Source organism: Mirounga angustirostris, unplaced genomic scaffold (assembly GCF_029215605.1).
Source record: "Mirounga angustirostris isolate CCGP_5_RB_7025 unplaced genomic scaffold, mMirAng1.0.hap1 SCAF_17, whole genome shotgun sequence".
NCBI lineage: Eukaryota > Metazoa > Chordata > Mammalia > Carnivora > Phocidae > Mirounga > Mirounga angustirostris.
The window spans coordinates 46515140-46521474 of NW_026991725.1; positions in this window are offsets into that span (position 1 = coordinate 46515140).

Below are 6335 nucleotides of genomic sequence, written 5' to 3' on the forward strand. Positions count from 1 at the left end.
CAGGTTGAATTGACTTTCTTCCCTGCCTGGGGGAAAAACCAGTTTGGTGGACATTTGTGCATTCATTTCAATATTCCTGATCTATAAATGAGTCTGTTCTTTGGATTTTCTTCTTTTCTTTTTTTTATTACAATATTATTGACTATATTCCCTATGTTGTACTTTTCATCTCTGTGACAGGATTTCCTGGTAAACCTGTTAAACCATCTACTTGGTTCCCTCGTTGATTAACAAGTAGAATAAAATACTTCAACAGCTGGGGCGCCTGGGTGGCTCAGTCCGTTAAGCGTCTGACTCTTGATTTCGGGCTCAGGTCATGATCTCAGGGTCGTGAGATCGAGCCCCATGTCAGGCTTGGCACTGAGCGGGGAGTCTGCTTGAGATTCTGCCTCTGCCCCTCCCTCTGCTCACAACTCTCCCTCTAAAATAAATAAATAAATCTTTAAAAAAGTCCTTAACAGGTGCTAATTTTTGAATCTGCCTGAGATTAATGATTTTACCTTTTATTGAAAATTATCCTTGGGTGCCTGGGTGGCTCAGTTGGTTAAGCGACTGCCTTCGGCTCAGGTCATGATCCTGGAGTCCCGGGATCGAGTCCCGCATCAGGCTCCCTGCTCGGCAGGGAGTCTACTTCTCCCTCTGACCCTCCTCCCTCTCATGCTCTCTGTCTCTCATTCTCTCTGTCTCAAATAAATAAATAAAATGTTTAAAAAAAAAAAAAAAGAAAATTATCCTTGAACAGTCGACTGGGTAGGTCCCTACACCCAGAAAGCCCAGCCCTCCAGCACTGAGACCCAAAGGGGTCCCTTTTCGGGGGGGGGGACAGCAGGGGTGCCTTGGTTCTCTCCCCAGTGCCCTGTGGGCTCCCGGGGAGACCTCACCTCTGTGTCCTGGTCCCCACCGGCTGCCGCACGTGTGGTTGATGAACATGCTATGAAGGCGAAGTTGAGATTTTTCTGGATGGTGGGGTGGGGGGGAGGAGGCTCGCTTGGGAGGTTTCTGTATGGTTTTGTGCCCACACAGTTCAAGGGTAGCTCGGCAGCCTGGCCATCCACGCACTTGCCAGGAGGTAACATGGTTGGCTTGTCAGGGTTTCGAAAATGCTTAGCCTTTTTCAAGAAGAAGTTGCTGCCGGGGGGCTGGGGGAGTTTGTGTTTCGTGGGGACAGAGTTTTGACCGGGGAAGGTGAGGAGCTCTGGAGACGGATGGTGGGGACTGTGAATGCGCCGACGCCCCTGGGCTGTGGGCTTGCAAAAGTCAGACGGTAGCCTTCACATTATGTACGTTTCACCACAATAAAAAAAAAAAAATGAGAGCAAGTTGCTCATTTTAGTACTTTTCTGGGTGGGCTTCTGTGGCGAAAGCTGAAAGGGCCAAGATTTCACAGCTTAGAGACTGAACTTTTTATGCATGTGATGTTTGAAAATAAACCTTTCTCCTCCCACTCCCCCCACCCCAGCTCTCAACCAAACAACAAACAACGACATGGCCTCCCATCTAGAAGGTTCCAGGGAGCAGCGTGGCAGCAGAAAGAAGGAGCGCCGGGGTGAGGGGACACGGTCTGTCAACGTGATATTTGCTATTGTCCTGCAAGGATTGTGTGGGCAGCAAAGGACAGAAACCTCCTCGAGCTGGCCTAGGCAAAAGCGCCCCAGGGGATGGGAGGCCCCCGGGGGACCTGGGGGGGTGTTCGTTCCTGCTGCTGCCGGACCGGAGCTCTGGCCGTCAGAGGTCGGAAGGGGTTGGCAGGACCTGTTCCTCTTGGAGGCTCTAGGGGAGAATCAGATGGCCACTTCCTGCATCGTCCCCACCACTCACTTCCAGGGTCACAGCTCCGCCTCCTTCTTGGGGGGACCCTGGTGATGACCGTGGCCCTGCTTGGGTCAGCCAGGACAGTGTCACGGCCTCAAAGTCCCTTTGCTCAAATAAGGTGACATACTCATGGGCTCTGGGGGTTGGGGCCCTTTCTGTGAATTGTGGGGGTAAGGACAGGACTGTGAGTGCTCCCCATGCCCTCTCAAGGCGATCTGCACCTCCAGGAATGGGGACAGTGGGCAGGGACCCCCTCATCTGCAAGAGATGGCTGTTGCCTGCCCACACACCCCCAAATATCTACACACTGACCTTGCCTCTGGACCGGGAAGATCCCACCTCAGTGACCCTGGGGCAGGGGCAGGGGGGTGAGGGGCTGCCTGGCTGTGGTTGGGGACGGCACAGCCACCCCGGGGGGCTTGGGGAGGACTCCCAGTTCCCGTGCGCGCTCTGGCCTCCAACACCCCTCTCGGAGCACTTTAAAGACGAATTCTTGTTTTTGTGATTTACAAACATGCCCAAACATCCTCAGACAATTAAAAGAAGACAATTTAGATCTCCAGGAAGCCCATCAACTCAGCGGTAACCCCTGGTAACATACTGGTCTTCATCTTTCTTGACAGATTTCAGTATATGAGTTTATAACATCATTATACATGCCGCTTTATCATCTGCTTTATTAGCTCAGTAAGTTGTTCTACATTGTTCTACAATGTTCTACGGCAGTGAGTGTAGAATTTTATGTCCATTTCTATCAGCATCATAGTGTTATCTAGAATAACATTCTCAGGGGCACCTGGGTGGCTCAGTCGGTGAAGCGTCTGCCTTCGGCTCAGGTCATGATTCCGGGGTCCTGGGATCGAGCCCTGCATCAGGCTCCCTGCTCAGCGGGGCGTCTGCTTCTCACTCTGCCACTCCCCCCACTATGCTATCTCTCTCTTAAACGAATAAATAAAATCTTTTTTTAAAAAGCAGAATAACATATTTAACTAGTACATGGTTGATTGCCAAATTGCTCCTAACTTTTCACTATTATAAACAATACCACCCGAACCCCTTTTCCATTTGTCTAGGTATCTCCTTGGGGTAAATTTCTTTGCTTTCTTTCCACAGAGAGAGAGAGAGAGAGAGCATGCGGAGGGGCAGAGTGGGAGAGAGAGAATCTCAAGCAGACTCTGCACTGAGCATGGAGCCTGATGTGGGGATCAATCCCAGGACCCTGAGATCATGACCTGAGCTGAAACCAAGAGTCAGACGCTTAAGCAACTGAGCCACCCAGGCGCCCCTCATTTCATTTCTTTTTAGCTTGTAAGAGATGTTTTCAGATTAGAAACACTGACCCTTTTCCCATTTTTGTTCCAACTATTGTTCCCCATTGAGACACCCATCTTGCAATGATGCATCTGGTCTCTCTCATCCTCCAGAAACTTTAAAATCAAACTTATCAATGCTTCCTTTTATGATTTCTGGTTCCGTAGCAAACTTAGAAAGTCTTTCCCCACCCATGATCATTTTAAGAAGAAAAGTATCCGTAGTTGCTTCTCTTACTTCTCTCTACTTTCATGTTTTAAAGTTACATCCTGGCTGTAGCTGGAATGTGTTTTCCTGGGAGACTGGGATCCAGCTAGGTAGTTCTTCCAAGTGAGCGGGCAGGACCATGAAATGAGCAGCCCATCTCCCATGCTGATCTGAACCACCACCACTGGGATCTCCTAAATTCCCAAGCGTACCAGAGTTTGGCTCTGGGCTCTGTTGGGATCACTACCGCAATTATCCTGATTGTAGTAATCCACTTCCTTGCGTTTATCCCCACCAGACTGGGAGCCAGTTGGAGCCAGGGACTGGGTCCAGTTCCCCATGGCTCTGGGTGCAGACGCACGACCACCTCTCACCTCCCACGGAGGACGTGCATGCAGAGGGACGGCTTCACAGGCTCGCGCTCCCAAGGCCAATTCTTGTTTGCATTTCAGGCTGGGTGAGCCCCCCATCCCCCCACAGAAGTCTCCCTGAGTGTCGGGGCACGTGGAGCAAAGCCTGGCCGATTATTTAATCACTTCATGGGATGGACAGTGATTATAAGTCTCTGGGGGGAAACACCAGAGTCTAGTCTGAAATAGGAACTGTTGATTTTTTGTTTCTTTGAACTTCACGTCATTTGATACTTTGAAACATAGGGTGACAAAGCGTTGGACGGGACAGGAAGGAGCTCAGTATGAAGGCAAGGAGCAAGGATAAAAGAATAGTTTCCTTGCTGTCCTGCCCTGTTTTTCCGGGACCCGGGCAGCCTGCTAGGTGGGAAGGGGTGCTCAGTCTGCGGCTGGCGGGGGGGCCTCACTCCAAACAGACTTGGCCAAACCCAGTGCTCCTCCCCCCACATCAGGTGACGCGCGGTTCCCTGGGTTTCAGGGTCTCAAACTGCGGCACATCGAGCTCTGGGCCCGCACCCTCAGCCACCCGCTCCGAGGGAGCTCCCACTGTTGGTTCCAGCTCTGGGTCTGGAAGCCACACTCCCCCCCACCCCCGTCAGCCGTTTTGAGATTAGAAGGAGCGAATCGCGGGCCCTGGAACCATTGTTTCTGCCCCATCCAGCCCTCGCTTCAATCGCTGGTCATGACAGGGGCTGACACTCGCCAGGTGACCTCATTCTGTGCGTGACTCCCACTCCCATGCTGCGGCCACCTGGCAGGATGCTGAGGAGGACATGCAGTCCCGAGGGGAGGAGGGCACTGCAATCCCCTGCCGGGTCCCTCCAGTCTGAGGGTCTCGGGTTCTGTGGCTTCCACAGGCGAAGTTCTTGCATGTCCGGCCGTCCATCCCGGTCTGTGGGCCGGGGCGGGTGGGACCCTGAGGCGGGGACGGAGGCACGCAGACGGCCACCAGGGGGCGTGCCCCGTTCTCCCCGAGCCGTGGGGCCTCTGCACCGCCCAGACCCACCGAGCGTGGCACCTCCCTGGGGCAGAAGGAAGGCCAAACAGACCTCTTGCCCCTCTCTGGGTGGAAAGACAGCGGCAGAGCCAGGCGGAGAGTGTGGGCGGCAGGGAAATAGGCAGGTCCACAAGCCCTGGGGTGGGGCCCCAACTTGGCTCTCCACCCCCGCCCACTGCTATCTGCCGCTCTCCAAACACTCCGGCGTCTGTCCCTGTTCCCTCCACTGCGCGAACTCCTACACATCCTTCAAGGCCCAGTTCAAACGCTGGTACTGCACCTCCCAGCCCTGCCACTCGTGTGCTCCCATGGGGAGCGCTCACTGCTTCCGAGACCAATGACGGGTGCGCTTCTGTCCTGGAGAAGGTGGGCTCCACCCCCGAACGGACCATGACTTGCCCACGTCCGAGCACAGTCCTGTGCCAGGCGTCGAAGCTCACCTGCATTGTGGCATGCCCTCACCTTCCTCCCACGCTCTGAGAGACTCCCCCGAGGGCAGGTGCTGGGTCTGAGCCTCGCCGGGCCGGCGCGGAGCCTGGCAAACAGGCCCTCCGGTTTGCTGGAAGGAAGCCTATGTCTCTCTGCGGGTGGCTCGGCTTCTTTCCTCCGAAGGTCAACACATACCTACCAGGCATTTTCCGTTGTGTCCAGGGCGGAGTGGGTGCCCCGTCCCCACGGGGACAGCGGACAGTCACGGCGGCGGCGGCTCCATGGCTCAGTCCCTGGGGCACCTCGGCATCACCAGTGAGCTCACTTACTGTGCAAGCAAGGAAACCGAGGCTCAGGCAGGGGAGGGGCTTATGCAGGATGCTGTCGGCTAAGTGCACGTGGGGTTCTGGCCCCCAGAGCCCCAGGCCTGGGCCTGGTGTGTCCTGTGCACTTGGCGGGGCAGCAGGTCTGTCGAGAATGCTGTCACCTAACGCAGGCTGGCCCCGAGCGCTCCTGAAACCACTTACTGGTGAAGCAGTGGGACACAAACCGAGGAGTCATGGCCTTGGTGGCTGATGATCAGCTCCACCCACAGAAGCACATCTCAAAAGATCATTTTGAATTTGCTTTCGGGGGGGGGGGTTGAGCAGCTCAGCTTTGGCTCGACCCTCCTAAGAGGGAGCGCAGAGTTTGCACACGGACAGACCTGGGCTCAGAGTCCTGCCCTGGGTGGCCGCGCATGCGCCGACTCCAGCCGTGGCCTGGCAGAGCTTCGGTGGGCTCACCTGAGAGGTGGAGGTGATAACCCCCGAGGCCGTGGAGATGCGGCCAAAGACAGGGGTGGGCCCTGGTCCCTGCAGGTGCCCCAAGTCTGAGTCCAGGACCATCGGGCCGGCGGCTGGATGGCGGCCCCAGCGCAGTGTCTGGGACCTGGAGATTCGCACACCCTGCAGATCAGGAACCCTGCAAGTTCGTTGGTAAGTACGTACCAGAGAGCCCAGGGTAGCATCGTTACCACGGAGAGCCGAAATACCCTTTCTCCTCGGGCAGATGCAGCGCACGCCTATGCGTGGCTATTTTTATCGCCAGAATGCTCATTTCAGTCAGAATGGTCAATTCGACAAAATGGTTTGTTGGCTCCCCGCCCCAGCCCCCACCGAAAGCGGCCG